The sequence below is a fragment of the Solanum verrucosum genome, unplaced genomic scaffold (assembly GCF_900185275.1).
Source record: "Solanum verrucosum unplaced genomic scaffold, falcon-dt-bn FXZP01000237.1, whole genome shotgun sequence".
NCBI classification, from domain to species: Eukaryota; Viridiplantae; Streptophyta; class Magnoliopsida; order Solanales; family Solanaceae; genus Solanum; species Solanum verrucosum.
In genome coordinates, this window is record NW_026020069.1 from 448,077 (window position 1) to 469,290 (window position 21,214).

General features: G+C 38.6%; 1 pseudogene; it reads left to right on the top strand.

The window, feature by feature from the left end:
- Positions 1-20,674, top strand: part of LOC125823820 (gibberellin 20 oxidase 2-like) — a 34,563-nt pseudogene extending 13,889 nt beyond the window's left edge.
- The last annotated feature ends 540 nt before the right edge of the window (positions 20,675-21,214 follow it).

Here is a 21,214-nt window from a genome sequence, read left to right on the forward strand (position 1 = left end):
GAAAAAAAAATATTATTTTAAAATCATACTCCACTAAATTTGCCTAAAATTTATCGACATATTTTGGAATACAAGATTTACTTAAAAAAATGAGACAAGAAAAACTTTAAAATATTTTAGAATAAGAGAGAGTTATACATCGTTATCAGATATTACACCATTATAATGATTTACATGCACGTGTTTACCTAAAGTTATATGGTTACAAACATAGATATGCAAATTGGTGTATTCACATAGAAAGCACAGAAGTTTTAAAATTAAGATAATACATTTTGAAACTTATATCACATCATAAAAAAAGAAAAATAAAATTTTGTATGTATGTTTGTATGTTTTATGTTGTTAGTACATACACAATTATGCTTTATTAATAGTACATGGATGCACAAACTATCCCGTGTACATAGCATAGGAAACTGGACAATATAGATCAGTAATTATATTATGAATTAAATAATACAGTTACAATAAAAAAGGGATTCAAAATCTACATTAAATATCAATAAAATCAAATATGTTGTATATCATCCATTAAAAACATGAGACATAAGTACTTAGTTATGTTTAGCTTTGAAAAAGTAAGAAAAACATATAACTTACTAAACTGAAAAACAAAAAGGCCATTGTTCTAAGATAAAACGATTTCTAATTTTGATGTTTTCCTGAACTTTCTTGAGCATTGCCAAAATAACATGATGTAGAAAGATCCCACCAAAATCAAGTCATTAGGCCTGTAATAAGTTAACTAGTTGTAGTGAAGTTACAAAGGAATGCACAAATTCTCAATGTAAAATAGCAAATAACAACCACTTTCCTCTTGCAGATGAGGCAAGTGTTCTGGATCTTGTTCCACTCCTTGGTGAATTCAATATGTATATGGCCACAATCGTTTCTTTCAAGGTCTTTCCTATCAAAATGCTCCTCCTAAGACACAAAAACCATTTAAGTTAGCAATGAACTTCATGGATTGTAAGGACCTATTCTCGTCGTTATGGAAAAGCCAATAGGGAAAGAATTTGGGCCAGAAAACTTTTGAGTAGTGACTTGGAAATTTCTAGCCTAGGCAAGACTTGGACGAAATCTGAGTCAAATGAGGTCTAGGTAAATCTGGTAATTAATGGGGGGGGGGGGTTAATTATGATTTTGATCACATGATTGGATAACCAAGACATTAAGGAGCCTGTTCGGCTTTACGAAATCAAATTCAGGCGAGTAGAACTCCCAAAACTGATCTTGTTGTGAAAAGATAGTTTTAGACTGTCCCGAGAGGAAGGTGTGTTGTGAAATGGGAGCTTGGAACTTAAAACTCCGAGCTTCTGTCTCTGTGAAAGCCGCTAGGGAAGGGACGTTGTGGAGGGATGGGGTCCGCCGTGGCGAGCCAGTCGTAAACTTAAGTTTGGAAAAACCCCAAAATTGTGATTTTCTGCAGTACTTCGTTCTTGAGAGGTAGGAGACGACCCAGAGCAATTTTTGACAGTTTTCCACGACTTCTAGCGCTAAATGTAAGAAAATTACTCCCTTAATCCATTTTTGGATTCCTAGGACTTAGAATCGTGGGTAACTATTGTTAGGGAAGGGTTTTGGCCTGAAGTTGATGTTGGGAAAAGCCCTAGTTGAATATTAGGATCTTATGTTTTGCCCTGGATTTATAGTTTGATTATAATCCGGGTAAATTAGGCCTTGTTTAGTGATCCTTGAGTTAATTACTTGTGTTTAAACAAAGTACAAGCGGAAAGAATATGGAAAGGGAAGGTTCAAGTGTCTTAAGAGGATTCAAGCTTGGTTTCGAGGTAGGTGATAGTTCGATTTCCTGTTTGTGTGATATATGCTGGATAATTGCTTCGTTTTATGCATGTGTGTATGTGAATCGTGAAATGAAATGATTATGTGCGAACAACTACATGGCATGAATTGTTACTTGACAATGTGACTATATGTATTATTCATTATGGCGTGATTGTGATTATGGGTTTGATTGGATCGGGTGTCATGTTAAGACATATAGATTAGATTAGGTTCACGTTCTGACACATATATTTGACGAGGTGTCACGTTTCGACACAAACATTGGATAGGGTGTAACGTTCTGATACACTAACACTTTGGGTATGGGTTCCGTGAGAGAACTACTTGTGATTATTATGTTCATGTCCACATGTCATTGATATTGGGAAATTGTATGTTGCTCCTGATATGCTAATTGAACTATGTATTCTGTAGATGTGTGTTTACTGTGTTGTAATTTCCTCCTTGTATTTTTCTTACTGAAGTAGCCACATGATCTTACCAGTACACTGTGGTTGTGTACTAATACTGCACTTGCTCGTTCTTTGTTGAGAACATGGCATCTTCAGGCGGCTATTGACAGACATCAGTTAGGAGATCACTGATTGAGACAGGATTCAAGGGTAAGCCAGTTCTTCCGGGCTGCCATGGGTCCTCTATTGTTTAGTCCATTTTTTTTGGACTGAGAGTCTATAGTTAGATTTATTCGTATGTTTAGTTTCGGGGTTGCACCCCTTTTCTTAGACTTGTTGATTGGTAGAGTTTTGGTACAATGACTTTCAGGTTCTAGGAGTTGACTTCCACAATACTTGTTTAAATTGTTTATTTATAACATTTGGAGTTGATGGAAAGTCCATTTCTATCCACCATTTAAACCTGCTTTGGTATCTTTAAATGATTAGTTTTTGTTACGTTTCTTAGTTGGGTTGCAGTAATGGTTCTCCCACCGAAGAGTTAGTGCGAGTGCTAATCATGGCGGGCTGGGCCATTACAAAGTTGTTATCAGAGTCCTAGGTTCGTTGATCTCGTTATACCAAAATGAGTCTAGTAGAGTCTTGTGGAACGGTATGGAGACGTCTGTACTTTTCTTCGAGAGGCTACAAGACTTTAGGAAATCTCTGTGTTTTTTCTCTCTTCGTGCTATGACTTGATTCCAATTGGTATCTAATTTTCTTTCACTTTTCTATTTGCAAATGGTTAATAGGTGATACAACGACGTCGGGTTCGAAGCCCCTATCAATGAGCCAACTGAGGATCCCACACCAAGAGGCCGTGGTCGAGTCAGGGGTAAAGAAAGAGAAAGGGGTAGAAGTCGAGGAAGGGTAGCACCCGCCAGGAGTAAAGCCCCAATTGAAAATGCTCATAAGGAAGAGGCCCCTCCTGCTCCACAAGAACAGGTACAAAAGAATGTGGAAATCAAAAACGGGGAGGATGTTGGACATGAGGATGAGGTACAAGCTGAGACTATAGGTATTCCTCCCTTAGACCCAGTGTTAGCTCAACAGATCATGACTTTTCTGAAGGGATTGGTCGGCCTTGGAGTCCTTACCACTGTCCAAGCAACTCAACCCCCAACCAATCCCCCATTATTGATACTTCTCCCAAGGTTGATGGAGCATTAACACTGATGCCTTTTTCCGTCCCCTATTGGGTCATGTGATAACTAGTACTGAGTATGATATGTTTACTAAGTTTCTAAAGTTAAAGTCGCCTGTGTTCCATGGTTCTGAGAGTGAAGACGCCTATGAGTTCATTTTGGATTGCTATGAGAGGCTTCACAAGTTAGATTATGTACATCAGTATTGAAAAGAGTTCATGACCTTCGAGCTTCAAGGTGAATCAAAGCAGTGGTGGAGAGCCTATGTTGAATGTAGATCGCAGGTCTTACCCCCATTCACTTGGACACAGTTCCATGCTTTATTTCTAGAAAAATATGTGCCCCAGACTTTGAGGGATCGCAAGAAGGATGAGTTCATGGATTTTGAACATAAGGGTATGATTGTAGGTTCTTACAAGGCTAAGTTGCATGTCTAGTCAAGATATGCTACATATTTGGTAACTACTTAGGAGGAGATGATTTGTCTATTCGTCAAGGGACTGAACCCCGAATTATATGTCTGTTCATATGACTTCTGCAAGCAAAAGTTTTAATGAGGTGACAGACTTTGTGAAGAAAGTGAAGGGAGTTCGACATGATGGGCAGGTCAAGGATTTGGCTAAGAAGCCCAAGAGCACAGGTAACCTTCATGGTTCTTACTCCAGAGGTTCAGGTAGGTCATCACTTGCAGCCCGACCAATTTAGTCAGCTATGCTCGCATCTAAAGGTTGTTACTCGAGAACTTCACAACAGAATTTTATTCAGGATAGCTAGGGAGCCGCACCTTTGGTGTGCATCAGGCCGTATTTTAACTGCAGTTGTTATAATTGTAGAGAACCTGTGCATATGAGGAGAGATTGTCCCCATCCGTACATGTTTGAACCCATACAGTAGTAGACTAATGTAGTGGTAGCCGTGGGCAACAATAATAATGGTAGAGGACATCCACAAGGTGGTCGAGGAGGGAATCAGCGAGGTTATGGAGGCAGGGGAACTAGTAATACAGGTAGAGGAGCAGTGCAGCCAGGCAAAGAGGTTGTCCATCAAGATGGAAGGGCTCACTGTTATGCCTTTCTGGGCTAGACCGAGGCAGAGACATCTGATACGGTTATCACAGGTACTATCTTGTCTGTGACCAGATGGCTACTATTTTGCTTGATTCCGGGTTCTACTTATTCGTATGTGTCAATTCAGTTTTCCTTGGGATTTGATGTGAATTGTGTTGTACTTGATGCCCCATCCATGTTTCAACCCCAGTTGGAGAGTCGGTCATAGTCACCTATGTATATTGTGCTTGTTCTATTCTGTTTATCGGTTATCAGACTTGGGCTGATTTTGTTATTCTAGATATGACTGACTTTGATATAATCTTAGGCATGACTTGGTTGACCCCCTATTATGTTGTGCTTAATTGTAATACTAAGTCTGTGACTCTAAAGATCTCGGGTAGGGAAAAGGTAGAGTGGGAAGGGGTGGACAAGCCTAAGCCATCTAAGGTCATATTTTTCATTCGGGCTAGGAAACTAGTGGCGCAGGGGTGTTTGGCATATTTGACTCATATTAGGGATGTAGATGCTGATTGTCCCTCTATTGAGTCTATTCATGTAGTGTCTGAATTTAAGGAAGTGTTTCCTACCGATTTGCCTTGTATGCCTCCGGATAGAGATATAGATTTTTGCATTGACTTGGAACCAGGCACTCGCCCTATTTCCATCCCTCTTTATCGCATGGCTCTGGTGGTATTGAGAGAGCTTAAGACTCAAATCCAGGAGCTTCTTAATAAAGGTTTCATCCATCCTTATTCTTCCCAGTGGGATACTCATGTCTTGTTTGTTAAGAAGAAGGATGGTAGTATGAGGATGTGCATAGACTATCAACAGTTGAATAGGGTCACCATCTGGAATAAGTATTTGTTGCCTCGAATAGATGATCTATTTGACCAGTTTCATGTTGCATCGATTTTCTCTAAGATTGACCTATGTCCTGGTTACCATCAACTGAAAATTAGGCATGAGGATGTACCAAAAATGACATTTAGGACCTGCTATGGGAACTATGAGTTTTTAGAGATATCGTTTGGGTTGACCAATGCGCTTGCAGCCTTCATGAGTTTGATGAATTGTGTGTTGAAACCATTCCTGGATTCTTTTGTTATAGTCTCTGTTGATAACATTTTGCTTTATTCTAAGAGTAAGGAAGAGGATGCCGACCATGCTCGTATTGTTTTGGGGGTCCTTGGAAAACATAAATTATATGCCAAATTTTCAAAGTGTGAGTTTTGGTTGGATTCAGTTGCCTTTTTGGGGAATGTGGCTTCAAGGGAACGGGTAATGCTAGATCCCCAAAAGATCGAAGCTGTCAAGAACTGAGTCCGACCTAGATCTATGACTGAAGGTAGGAATTTCGTGGGGTTCGACAACTACTATCGATGGTTTGTGAAAATTTTTGCTTCAATCGCCATGCATTTAATAAGGCTGACCTAAAAGAAAGTGTCTTTCGATTGGACTGACAAATGTGAAGAGAGCTTCCAAAAGCTCAAGACTCTTCTGATCATAACACCCATTCTGACGCTACCAGTGGAAGGTAAAGATTTCATTATTTATTGTGATGCTTCGCATTCGAGTTTGAGGGCTATGTTGATGAAAGATAAGAATGTCATAGCTTATGCATCACGGTATCTGAAGGTGCACGAGAGAAACTATCCGACGCATGATTTGGAGTTGGCAGCAGTAGTGTTGGCCCTAAAGATCTGGCGACATTACCTTTATGGTGTCAAGTGTGAGGTGTTTACAGACCATCGTAGTCTAGAACATGTATTCACTTAGAAGGACCTAAATCTAAGACAGTGACGGTGGATGGAGTTACTTAAGGACTATGATGTTACCATCCGGTATCATCTAGGTAAGGCTAACGTGGTGGGAGAGGCGTTAAGCCGAAAGGCGATGAGTATGCGTAGTCTAGCATGCTTGGGTGTGTCCAAGAGACCTTTGGCCAAGAAAATTCAAACCTTGGAGTCTAAGTTCATGTAGTTGGGCATCTCAGAGAAAGGTGGGGTATTAGCCAGCATTGAGGTTAGGCCCATATTCATTGAACAGATCAAGGCCAAAAAGTTTGAGGATGATAATTTGAATGAGTTCAGAAAGAAGACAGTATTTGGCAAGGCACAATATGTGACTATTGACGCTGGTGGTGTGCTCAGTTTTAAGTGAAGAATTTGTGTTCCCCGAGTGGATGACTTGATTCAGAAGATGTTGATAGAATCCATGGTTCGCGGTATTCCATTCATCCTGGTGTGACCAAGATGTACTGAGACTTGAAGCGACTTTATTAGTGGCCTAGTATGAAGAAAGACATAGTTTAGTTTGTGGCAAAGTGACAAAACTGTCAGCAACTAAAGTATGAGCACCAAAGGCATGCAAGTTTGCTTCAGCAAATTCCAATACCTAAATGAAAGTGGGAGAGGATAGTTATGGATTTTGTGGTTGGTCTCCCAAGACCTTGGTGAAGTTTGATTCCATTTGGGTAGTGGTTGACTGATTGACTAAGTCAGCCCATTTCATTACAGTTAGAGTAGACTATAATGCTCAGCAGTTGGCTAAGGCTTATGTGAAATAGATAGTGAGGCAGCATGGGGTACCCCTTTCCATCATCTCGGACTGTGGTACGCAGTTCACATTAATGTTTTGGGGAAAATTCTAGCCTATGCCAGACTTGGAAGAAATCTCAATCCGGTGAAGTCTATGGAAATCTGGTAATGAATGGGAGGTTTAATTATTAATTTTATCACATCAGTGGATAGACAAGATGTTAAGGATCTTGTACGACTTTACGAAATCGAATTCGGTCAAGTAGAACTCCCAAAATTGATCTTGGTGTGTAAGGGTAGTTTTAGAACGTCTCGGGTTGAAGGTGTGTTGTGAAATGGGAGCTTGAAAATCAAACTCCGTGCTTCTGTCTCCGTGAAAGCCGCCAGGGAGAGATTAATCCCGCATGGGCATGCCCGCTGTGGCGGGATGGGGTCCGTCGGCAAGCCCACTGTGGCGGGATGGGGTCCGTCGTGGTGTGCCAGTCGAGAACTTAAGTCGGGCAAACCCCAAAATCATTATTTTATGCAAATCATCGTTCTTGGAGATAGGAGACCGCCCATGGCGATTCTTGACAGTTTTCCACGACTTATAGTGCTAACTGTAAGGAAATTACTCCCTTAATCCGTATTTCGATTCCTAGGACTTATAATCTTGGGTAACTATCATTGGGGGAGGGTTTTGGCCTAAATTTGATGGTGGGAAAAGGCCTAGTTCAATATTATGATCTTGGGTTTGGCCTTGTATTGATAGTTTGATTATAATCTAGGTAAATTAGGCCTTGTTTATTGATCCTTGTGCTAATTACCTGTGTTTAGACCAAGAACAAGCAGAAAGAATCCGAAAATGGAAGGTTCAAGTGTCTAAGGAGGATTCAAGCTTGGTTTCGAGGTAGGTGATGGTTTGATTCCCTATTTGTGTGATTTATGTCAGATAATTGCTTCTTATATGCATGTGTGTATTTGAATCATGAAATGTGAATCGAATCTAATGAAATGATTATTTGCGAAAAACTACATGCCATGAATTGCTACTTGACCATGTGACTATATGTATTATTCATTACGGGGTGGTTGTGATTGTGATTGTGCTAATTGGATCAGGTGTCACGTTCAGACAAATACATTGGATCGAGTGTCACGTTCTGACACATATATTGGTTTGGGTGTCACATTTCGACACCTACATTGGATCGAGTGTCACATTCCGACACACTAACACTTTGGGTATGGGTTCCATGAGAGAACCACTTTTGATTATTATGTTTATGTCTACCTATAATTGATATTGGGAAATTGTATGTTGCTCCTGAAATGCTAATTGAACTATGTATTTTGTGTATGTGTGTTTACTGTGTTGTAGTTTCCTGGTTGTATTTCGCTTACTGGAGTAGTCGCATGATCCTACCCGTACACTGTGGTTGTGTACTGATACTGCGCTTGCTCGTTCTTTGTTGAGTAAAGGGCGTCTTTAGGCGGCTACTGATAGACCTCAGTTAGGAGATCACTGATTGAGACCGAATTCAAGGGTGAGCCAGTTCTTCCAGGTTGCCATGGGTCCTCTATTGATTAGTCCATTCTTTTCAGACTCAGACTCTATAGTTAGATTTATTTGTATATTTAGTTCCGGGGTAGTACCCCCTTTCCTTAGACTTGTTGATTGGTAGAGTTTTGGTACAACGAATTTTTTAGGTTCTAGGGGTTGACTTCCGCAATAGTTGTTTAAATTGTTTATTTAAAACCTTTGGAGTTTATGGGAACTCCGTTTCTATATCATTTAAAATTGGTTCCGCATCTTTAAACGTTTAGTTTTTTATTAATTTGCTTAGTTGGGTTGTCATAATGGTTCTCCCACTGGAGAGTTATAGTGGGTGCCAATCACGACAGACTGGGTTGTGACATCGATAATCGTTGTGAACTTATTATTTATAATAATCTATCACTAGCTTTGCTTATATTAAAGTCTTTTTCCAAGAACTTGGACACCCATTATTTTGTTTCATTCTTAAAATCGTTATCACATGTCACTTCTATAATATCCGGGGAAAGTTGAGTCTCAATATTCTTGCATTAATGCATTCCTCTTAAGCAAGTATTTAATATCACATCCAAAGAATGGTTTTCTAGAATTCTTACTAAAGCCAACTTTTTCAATGAATAAACATTTGGTTGCTTGTATTATAAATTTATGATCCACTATTCGATAAAACAGTTCCCCAAATGAGATCATCATCATAATGTACATCATCTCTATTGAACATTTTATATGTAGAACCATCCAAATCTGTCTTACTTATGTTCCTCATCTTGAAGAATCTTCAGCATCTGGAGTCAGATCTAGATCTTGTCTGACTCGCTCTCTCTTCTTCCATGTACCTTTTCCATCAATCCCTTCACTAGCATTGCTTCTACTGAAGTCTTGTCCTATGGAATTGGGAACCTTTGCCTTCTTTTCTTTAATACGATTGTTATCACATGTCTCTTCAATAATATCTTGGGGGGAGGTTGTTTCTTAGGATTCTGGCATTCACTCAATTTCCTCTTAATTAAGGGAGTCTTTAATATCACATCCAAAGAATGACTTTCTGGATTTTTTGCTAAAGTCAAAGTATTCAATGAATCAACCTTTGGCTGCTTGTGTTTATATTTATCTCTTACCTTCTCTGATCTAGTGCCTAGAAATCTTACCTTGTTATCAATACCAAGCAATCTATCCAAGCATTCTTTGATTTTCTTGGAGTCTTTTATTCTTTTCAACTTGAGTTCCTTCACCTTCAACATAATCTTTCTTAAGATAATTCCAAATTTGTTTTGGTGATGGGAGAAATATAATTCTCTTTAAAATTGTTGTTGAGAGAATAATGAACAAAGTTGCTTTAGTCGTGGACTTCATAGATTTTCTTTTCCATGTAACTCTTGATTTGCGCTATGGTTGGATTATTTTGTAACGGATTAATTTTATAATCCTCTTCCACGACTTCCTTCCTAAAAATCAAGGGTCTCAAAGTAATTTTCCGTTCTCACAACACATATTGGTAATTTTCGTTACTAAAAACAGCATGAGTCATTCATGAAAAACAGTTTTTGAAATCCATCTCTTTATTCAAAGGTCCCTTCAGAAAAATAGCTCTTGATCCCACATATCAGTTTTTGGAAGAAAATAAATGCAGGAAAATAGCATAGGAAGAAAAGTTGAAGGATAAATTATGTGGAAAGATCTTATAATGTTTTTCACCAAAAAAAATGTATTATTTGTTCAATTGATTATGTTTATATTATTTGTATGTAATACAGAATACATTAGCTTATTATATAGTACTAGTTTGTAAATTTTCTTACCATAAATGTGTCGCCTATCTTAACCATAAAAGCATTAAAATTTGGACGAATGGAGTACCATTCATTGTCCACAAAAACTTGAAGTCCTGAATTGAGGCAGAATAAATAAAACATTGAATTCAATAAATAGGATACATAATTTAATAAAAGACAATGTTTTGATGTATTCATTGTACTTAATGTATCATAAATTATTAGTTTTATGTAAATTCAATAGATATGATACATAAATTATCAGGATAAAATAATTTTGATGTAATAAAAATTAACATTTTCTGAATCTCAAAAGACTCTTTAAATTAATAAATATTAATTTATCTATTAAATTATACATCTACAAATTAATAATATTTTGTAGTCTCATCTATATAAATTTAGTGAGTTTTACTATAGTTTTATTTCAAGAATAAATGTTATTTGTAGCTATATAAGGAAATCTATCTAAGGAAAATCAGTCGGAAAAATTCTTTGAATATCTCTATGTCACGACCCAACCCACCGGGCCGTGCGAGCACCCACTCTAACACATAGGTAGGAAAACCCTCAAACCGCAAGGTTAAAAACTTGAGGAAATTAACAAAAGACTGATATAAATAGAGAACAAAAATCTTTATAAATTGAATCTTTTCAAAATACTAGCTAAGACTTGTAATGAATTTAACAACCCCCAAGGACCTAGTCTAAACAGGTACAAGAGCTACTAAGAGTACAACTGGAAAATACCATAAAAGACACAGCTCCCACCATGCAGAAAGAAGGACAGAAATTGTTGGTGATTTTTCTTCGTCTTCACCTAATGAAACGTCACCAATCCTGCATCCAGACTATGTCAAAAAGACATAGCAGGAGTAGTATCAGTACAAACACACGTACTGGTAGGAATCATCGGTCAACCCGACGTCCACCACATAACATAAGAAACCAACAAGTAAGATCATGAAATAAACCACTCGCTTCTCCACCTTCACTCTCTCTCTTGGAACACCTCCAATATACACTAACACCCTGATTACTGACCCCCTTTTTACTTAACCCACTTACCAAAACCTGGATCATAGCTTAACCATTCTAGAAACATGATGAATATACCCAAGTACTTCCCCTGCCAGTTCAACTACTTGCTCACGTCATACCCTTGTTTCCCTGTCACCTTACCATCATAGTCACATGATGCCCTAATTCAACCTTCTTACTGCTAATCCAATCTCTTTCTTTCAAGGTGAAATCTATCAGGTGATTTCCTTCATATACTCTATCTCTATTCTCACTCTCACAACCCACAAACCACTAACTATAAGTCGACATAACACGTGTCCACTAAGTACAACATATATAACCAATACAATGCTCTCCTTAAGAGCGTATAACAAGCATATACGATATTATCAACAAGCACACGAACACCGAACAACCCACATTTTTTTCACATGCTTCACAATACGCAGTTATCACAAGTAGTTGGTCCTCTCATGGAACCCAAACTCAAACTATTAGTGCACCGGAACGTAGTACCCGATCTCATAGTTATGCCGAAATGTGGCAATCCGATCCCATATGTTATACCATAACATGGCAATTTGATCCAAGTTAATATGCCGGAACGTGGCAATCTAATCCATCACAACACAATCACAAACACAATTACATCATCAGGATCATGCATTTAAGAGTGATTCATGGCATACTCTCATTCATATATCTCAGTTACGACAAGTGTGATCAATATTGCAACATTTATATACTAGCATACATCGTAACGAAGCCATAACAAGAATACATCACACAATCATAGAATCACAATCATTACCTACCACAGATATTCATCCCCGACCTCATACAAACCCTAGTTCAATTATACTAAGCCCTAATCTATCGTCTAAGGCTTATTTCTAAAGTTTAAATAATAACTCAGTCGGTGCACAAAGGCCTACGCATAAATCTTACCATCGATTCACATATATCATACAATGGGCACAAGTTTAAACTACTCAATTCATAAAACCAACCCTACCTGGGTGCCAAGTAGTTGCATGAAGTTTTTGGCTTCGATTTGAGGTTTTCGGCTTCGCGACGGTAGAATTTTCCAAGAATCCACAAGGTTTCACTGTCCCCATGCTAGAATTCTTCTTCCCCTCATTTCCTAAGCTTAGAGCATCTTTTCTGAGGATTTTAGTGTATTTTACGACTTATTTAGGAATTTTAGAAATATGGAGAAAATAGGATTTCTCGTAATTACGTTCTCCCTCGCTCATCCCACTCTGATGTTAACTTAACTCGATGTGGCACCGCCGCCTTAGCGGCATCTGGCCCGCTCTGGCGGAAAAGTGGCCCAGATTTTCGTAGATTTTTGTCCTTCCTAAATAACGACAGTTTGGGTCGTTACAATAGATACCAATTTACCTCTCGTTCTTCCCCGAACGACTAGTCTACGGAAACCACCCGGTTTAATTTCGGGACACTCCCAACTACCGACTTGACCAACCACAGAAACCATGATGAATCGTGACCTTTTTTTTAGTTAATTAACAAATGAAAATGTACTATTCCCCAAGACTAGAAGAAACTCGGAGGCGACACACGAAGATCAAAACGCCTTTTAAAATCACACAGCCTGGCCCACCAGGGCGGCAGCCCTCCCACTGTGGCGAGAGATCTCCTGCTGAAGCGGGAGATCTGAAATAGTAAGTAGAGGGGGAAAACAAAGTTTCCTTCCCATTTCCTCATATTCTCCCAACTCTCTCCCAAAAACCTCTCACTCCATTGCTCGGTATCGACAATTCTAGGTAAAAATTCTCGCTTCCCATGTTTCTTACTTCATTACTTGATTGACAACGATTACATGCCAATTAACTGATCGAATAAAAATGGTTTTTGGGTGGTTATTTTGAAATTTGAACTAGCTTGCTAAATGTGTTAGAAAAGCGTAGCATGGACGTCTCATTTACGTCCCTAACATTTACACAACATCCTAGGCGTTAGGATTTCGTAAAAACACAGGTAAATCGATGCAAAAATGGGGGGGGGAGAAGTTGAAAAGTTTTCTTGACATAAACTTGAAATTGGGCCTTGTTTAGGGGTTATTTTGTTGAATTAATTGCGTAAGTAGGTTCTAGGGTAGTTAATATACTCTAATCTGCTGAAATTCTGATGAAAACGGGGATTTTGGGACAAAAAGACGCCATTGTCACGCATGGAGTTCGTCCCAGATGAAGGCCGCTCTGGCGGCTTACATCCCGCTGTGGCGGCCTCAATAATCATGCCAGGGCGGGATTATGGCCGTTGTGGCGGGATTCGCCAAGCAGTAGCCTGCCTTCCCACCCCAAATTTTTCTCTCTTTCATCTTATCCTCCACATAATATCCTATCGTGTTCTAACTCACATTCAACTTATTGCAGATTATCTAAATGGCAGGACAAAATGACGAACACTTGCCCTTCATCCGGTTTCCCGATGCAGCTAGTCGGGAGAGACATCATGACTACCAAAATAAGGGTTTCAGTTGCAAGAGGGGCTTTTTGTTGCACAGGTTCGAGGAGAAAGAGCCTACATTTTATGCTCGATTGGTAGAGTTCAAGTAGATCACGTTGACTGAGGTTCCCCCTGACTCTAGGGCTAATTAGGTGCGGGAGTTCTACGCTATCCTGCCCACCGTCCACTGGGACGTTCCTAGTCCCGCCATCCGCATTCGGGGAGTTGACATCCCCTTGAATGCCACTACTATCAATGAGACCCTAGAGGTGCTGGAGGTCCCGAACCATGCTTTCGAGGACCGACTACGAGAGCTGGATCTGGAGTGGTTGAGAGACACTCTTGTCGAGCCAACGCGTCGGGATAAGGTTTACTGGGCTACTGCGGAGGGCATCACTAGAACAGACTGGTCACCTGATACTAAGAGGTGGCTACACTTGGTATCTAGGAGGATCTGCCCATCGGGCAATCGTACCGATGTGACCTTTCCCCGGGTCATGGTGGTGGCATGTGCTATACAGGGTATTCAGCTAAACGTGGGAGCACAAATTAGCTCCGAATGGAAGATGTTTTATCGAGGCAACAAAAAGTCTTTCTTCCTTCCCGGACTCATCACTGCCCTATGCAAACGGGCGGGAGTGTCATTATTTGATGATGATGAGGTACTTCCTATGGATCCCCCATTCACCCTCTTTTGATTCAGACATGTTCTACTTCTAGGAGTAAGATGAGGAGGATCGATAGGGCTAGCAGCAGTAAGGCGGTCGTGGGTTCGGATGATGAGGACCCACTCTAAGGTGCACGGGTTGAGAAAGACTTAGCGGCTGTCCAGGAGAGGATGGAGAATGCCTACACTGAATTCACTCCCGTCCCACCCAGCACTGCCCTGGAGATCGAGATGCTCCTCCGCCAGCTGCACAAGGAGAGGAGAAAGGGTGTGGTCAGGGATCGTCTGATGCTGCGGATGTGGAAGACGCTCAAGGCCATCTTTACTTGTATGGTCCCCAACAAGGAACTTCCCCGACTTGAGCCACCGGACTTCAAGGATTTATCTATGCTGAATGAGGCTTGGAATGGTGTGACATCCCAAGAGGACCTCGATTCAGATATCGACACTACCCAGTCCAAGAGTCCTTGATCAGCTTTCCCTTTGCCCCTCTTGGGCTTGTAAATTTAAGACAACTTGTTTTTTAAATTTTTGACTTTTCTATGTTTTTGTAGCACATGGATGCTCATTTTTGGTTGTCTGATGCAACCCTATATTTAAGTCTGAAAGTTCATAATCTCTCTATTCCAGTTGATGAACACTGTTTGGAGTTGCAGGGATTTGTTCGGATCCCATTGGGGGTTCGAATTGTTTTAGGAAGGGAAGCAGGGGAGGCTGGGTGAGGTTCTGCCTCGGCCTGTCCCGCTCTGGCGGTGCCGCTATGGCAGGAATAATCCCACCCTAGCGGTTCAGACAAGGCCAGAACCCAGGCTAATAATTTCTGAGTTCTTTTCATTTTTCTAAGACTTCCCCAAGGTTCCTAGCGTAACAATCCATCTAAGATAAATCTCCAAGCTAGGAATATCATTAACTACTCCGAATCTATCTTAACGACACGGTACCCTGCTAGTTCTCATTAATTAGACGTTACACCCACACATCTCCAGGACACATCTAGACACGCACATGATTATAAGTCATAGTCTATCTCAACAGATTTCACAATATTCAAGGAGTTACACTTGCATTCTTTTAATGATTCCATAAAAAATGCACTCATAACAAGTCTAGACACGTCACATTGTGTCTTTGATCATATCATACGCACCAACCAAAATGTCTTCACCTCCTCAGTAAAATCAGACAATCAAAGAATACTTCCACACACACAGATAATTCACTCAACAAGCAGTACACAATTATTGTCATTTCAGGTAACAAGAAGCACACATTCACAGTTTCCAAAATACAATGCAAAGACACTTTCAATTTATTAGTTAGTTCTTTCCATGGATCCATGTTCCTTATAGCCCCTAAGCCTACATACCAATTGGAACCTTCCAGGTCCAATTTAACTTGTTGGTTTCCCTTCGGTCATATCAATGACGTCTAGTCCTTTTCGTTGAGATACCAATTGGAATCAGGAGATACCAATTGGACTCAACACATACCATAAGTGACACTTCGCACGAAAGGAGAGAATGAGTGGAACAATATTCCTAGAATGCTTCCTAGCCTCTTGTAGATTAACTGTGGACGTCAACACACCAATCCGCAAGAGTCTAGTCCATATTTTGCTCTTGTACTAGGAGACCGGTAACCTAGGCTCTGATACCAATTTGTCACGACCCAACCCACCAGGCCATACGGGCACCCACTATAACACCTAAGTAGGAGAACCCTTATACCCCTAGGTTAAAAACATGTGAAAATTAATGAAAGACTGATATAAATAGAGAACAAAAATCTTTGTAAATGGAATATTTTCAAAAAAACTAGCTAAGACTTGTAATGAGTTTAACAACCCCAAAGGACCTAGTCTAAACAGGTACAAGAGATACTAAGAGTACAACTGGAAAATACCATAAAAGACAACTCCCACCATGTGGAAAGAAGGACAGAAGCTACTGGAGATTTTTCTTTGTCTACACCTAATGAAATGTCACCAATCCTGCATCCAGACTATGTCAAAAAGACATAGCAAGAGTAGTATCAATACAAACACACGTACTGGTAGGCATCATCGGTCCACTCGACACCCACCACATAACATAAGAAATCAACTAGTAATATCATGAAATAAACCACTCCCTTCTCCACCTTCACTCTCTCTCTTGGAACACCTCCAATATACACTAGCACCTTGATTACTAACCCCCTTTTTGACTTAACCCACTTACCAAAACCTGGATCATAGCTTAACCATTGTTAGAAACACGCTGAATATACCCAAGTACCAATTCAACTACTCGCTCACGTCATACCCTTGTTTCCCCGTCACCTTACCATCATAGTTGCATGATGCCCTAATTTAACCTTGTTACTGCTAATCCAATCTATTTCCCTCAAGGTGAAATCTTTCCGGCGATTTCCTTCATATACACTATATCTACTCTCTCCCTCACAACCCACGAACCACTAACTATAAGTGGACATAACATGTGTCCTCTAAGTACAACATATACAACCAATACAATGCTCTTCTCGAGAGCGCATAACAAGCATATATGATATTATCAGCAGGCACATGAACACTGAACAACCCATATTTTTATCACATGCTTCACAAGTAGTTGGTCCTCTCTTGGAACCCAAACTCAAACTGTTAGTGCACCAGAACGTGGTACCTGATCCCATAGTTATGCTGGAACGTGGCAATCCGATCCCATATGTTCTGCCGGAGCGTGGTAATCCAATCCAAGTTAGCATGCTGGAACGTGGCAATCTAATCCAAGTTAGTATGCCAGAACGTGGCTATATTAATCATCACACCACAATCACAAACATAAGTACATCATCAAGATCATGCATTTAAGAGTGATTCATGGAATACAATCATTCATCTATCTCAGTTACGACAAGTGTGATCAATATTGCAACATTTATATACCAGCATACATCGTAACGAAGGCATACCAAAAATACATCACACAATCATAGAATCACAATCATCACCTATCACGGATATTTATCCCCCATCTCATACAAACCCTAGTTCGATCATACTAAGCCTTAATCCATCGTCTAAGGCTTCTCTCTAAAGTTTAAATCATAACTTATTCGGTGCATAAAGGCCTTCGCATAAATCTTACCATCGATTCACATATATCAAACAATGGGAACAAGTTTAAACTACTCAATTCATAAGACCTAGCCTACCTAGGCGCCAAGCAGTAGCATGACATTTTTGGCTTCGATTCGAGCTTTCTGGCTTCGTGATGGTAGAATTTTCCAAGAATTCGGAAGGTTTCATCGTCCCCATGCTAGAATTCTTCTTCCCCTCCTTTCCTAAGCTTAGAGCAGCTTTTCTATGGTTTTTAAGTTGTTTTACGACTTATTTAGGTATTTTAGGAAGATGGAGAAAATAAGATTTCTCGTAATTACGTTCTGCTTCGCTCATCCTGCTTTGGCAGCAACTTACCCCGCTGTGGTGCCGCTACCCCAGCGGCATCTGGCCCGTTCTGATGGAACAGTAGCCTAGATTTTCACAGATTTTTGTCCTTCCTAAATAACAACGGTTCGGGTCATTACACTCTACCAATGAATATGCTATATTATTTGTAGATATGTTACATTCTGTAACAAAATTATACCCCAATTTTAAGTATTATTAAGCCATTCTTAGCAAACTGTTTAGACCCATTTATGATATTTCAAAGCTTTTTAAGGAAATATTTTCAAACTCTGATTTGAAACCTATGATCACACATATATTTAAATATATTTCCTTTATTAAAATTTTCTTCAATATATATGAAAACTCTCTAGCCACAAAATTAAACACTATTACGCCCTTCTCAACAAACTGTTTAGACCCGTTTTTGATACTTGAGAACTTTTTAAGGAAATATTTTCAAAATCTATGGTCTAACATATCTTTGAAAATATTTCCTTTTTTAAAATATGATTCAAACAACATATGACCTTCTATCCAAATTTTAAGCATACTAAAGCTTGAAGGGCAATCAGGTTCAAGTGGGAAAGATTCGCCTGTTGTTTCATCGGAAGACGATGAGGAATAGGAAATTGTTGGTCGAAAGAACAAGTCTGCAGTCACAAGAACTCAAGACTTCGTTCCTTTCAACTTGAGTGCCATTATTGGGGGATGTTAAAGAGCCTCGTAAAAGTGAGATGGAACAAAGCGACTGCGATAGTTCAACCATTTTTTGTATTCCATCTTGATGTTTCACATGAAGTTGTTCATAACATTCAAGATGCTCTCCTCTTATTTCCTTCCTCTAAGACACTCAAGGGATATAGAACTACCGTAGGAATTGTTGAAGTGGCTACTGCTAGGAAATCCATCAGCATACATACACTTCCTAAGATGTTGATTTTCACCTGAAGCGGTTTGGTTATGGACGTACCATAATGCATAAACTTATGCAATTTGGTACTTACGTAGCTTCCATAACCAAACCGCATCAGATGTAAAAATCATCATCTTAGGAAGTGTCTGTACACTGATGGATTTCCTAGCACTAGCCACTCCAACCATTCCTACGATAGTTCTATATCCCTCGAGTGTCTCTGGGATAGAAAATAGGCAGAGAGCATCTTGAATGTTATGAACAGCTTTGTGTGAAATATGAAGATGGAATACCAAAAATTGTTTTACTATTGTAGAGGATTTGTTCCCTCTCACTTTTACAAGGCTCTTCAACTGCCCCCCAATAATGGCACTCAAGTTTGAAGGAACGAAGTCCTGAGTTCTGGTGACTGCATACTTGTTCTTTGGGCCAACAGTTTCCCATTCTTCATCGTCTTCCGATGAAACAACAGATGAATCTTTCCCACTTGAACCTGATTGCCCTTCAAGCTTTAGTATGCTTAAAATTTGGATAGAAGTTCATATGTTGTTTGAATAGCATTTTTAATAAGGAAATACTTTCGAAGATATGTTTGACCATAGATTTCAAAAAAAAAATTCCTTAAAAAGTTTTCAAGTATAAAAAACGGGTCCGAATAGTTTGTTGAGAAGGGCTTAATAGTGCTTAATTTTGTGGCCAGAGAGTTTTCATATAGTTTGAAGCAAATTTTAAAAATGAAATATTTTTAAAGATATGTTTGACCATAGATTTCAAATCAGAATTTGAAATTTTTTCCTTAAAACGCTTTGAATTAAAAAATGGGTCCAAAGCAGTTTGCTAAGAATGGCTTAATAATGCTTAAAATTGGGGTATAATTTTGTTATAGAATGTACATAGACATATCTACACATAATATAGCACAATCATAGGTAGAGATATTTAATGAATTTTTCCGATTGATTTTCCTTAGATAGATTTCCTTATATAACTACAAATAACTTTTATTCTTAAAATAATACTATAGTAAAACTCATTAAATTAATATAGGTGATACTACAAAATATTATTAATTTGTAGATGTATAATTTAATAGATAAATTAATATTAATTAATTTAAAGAGTCTTTTGAGATTTAGGAAATGTTAATTTTTACTAGATCAAAATTATTGTATCCTAATAATTTATGTATCATATTTATTGAATTTACTTTAAAATAATAATTTATGTTACATAAAGTGAAATGAATACATCAAAACATTGTATCTTATTAAATTATGTATCCTATTTATTGACTTCAATGTTTTATGTATTATGCCTCAATTAAAGTCAGGATTTCAGGTTTTTGTGGACAACGAATGGTACTCCATTCGTCCAAATTTTAATGCTTTTGTTGTTAACATCGGCGACACATTTATGGTAAGCAAATTTTCAAACTAGTACTATATAATAAGCTAATGTATTACATTCAAATAATATAAACATAATCAATTCAACAAATAATACATTTTTTTGGTGAAAAACATTATAAGATCTTTCCACATGACGCGCAATGAAATACCTCATGAGTTCTTACTTAGAATTGAATATAACATATTTGGTGTTTGTCCTTTTGTAGGCCCTATCGAATGGTAGATACAAAATTTGCTTGCATAGAGAAATGGTTAACAGTAAGACTCCTAGAAATCACTTGCTTTCTTTCTTTGTCCAGACAAAGATAAGGTGGTGAATCCACCAACTGAATTGGTGCACTACAACAACCTCAACTATATGCGAACTTCACATGTCCTGCTCTCCTTGAGTTTACTCTGAAGCATCATAGAGCTGATACTTGCACTGTTCAATCTTTCTCGATGTGGCTTCAAGAAAATAATGTAGAAGCTTAAGAGCTATACATTTAAGGTTCAAGATTAAAGTCCTTGGAATCTTTTGTAAATATGTTGAATCTTTGATTTAGAACTATAAGTATTCCTGTTACAATAATTCTATTAAGTTCGACACCTAGTATTTAGGAGTTGATTTCTATTTCAGTTTGGTTTTTAGTCTGTAAGAACATGTCTTTTGTTAGTCAATAATATAAAGTTTTGTAGTGCAAAACATAATTTATCCTTCTACTTTTCTTCCATTATTATTTTCCTACATTTCTATTCTTTCAAAAACTGATAGGTGGGATCTAGAGGTATTTTTCTGAAGGGACCTTTAGGTGAAGAGATGGATTTCAAAAATAGTTTTCATGATAACTCATGTTGTTTTTAGTAATAAAATTACCAATTATAAGTTTGAGAACAGAAAATTACTTGGAGGCCTTGATCTTTAGGAAGGAAGCAGTGGAAGAGGATTTTGAAATAAATTTTTACAAAGTAATCTCACCAAAGCGCAAATCAAGAGTCACAAGGAAAAGAAAATCATGAAGTCCGAGGAAAGCG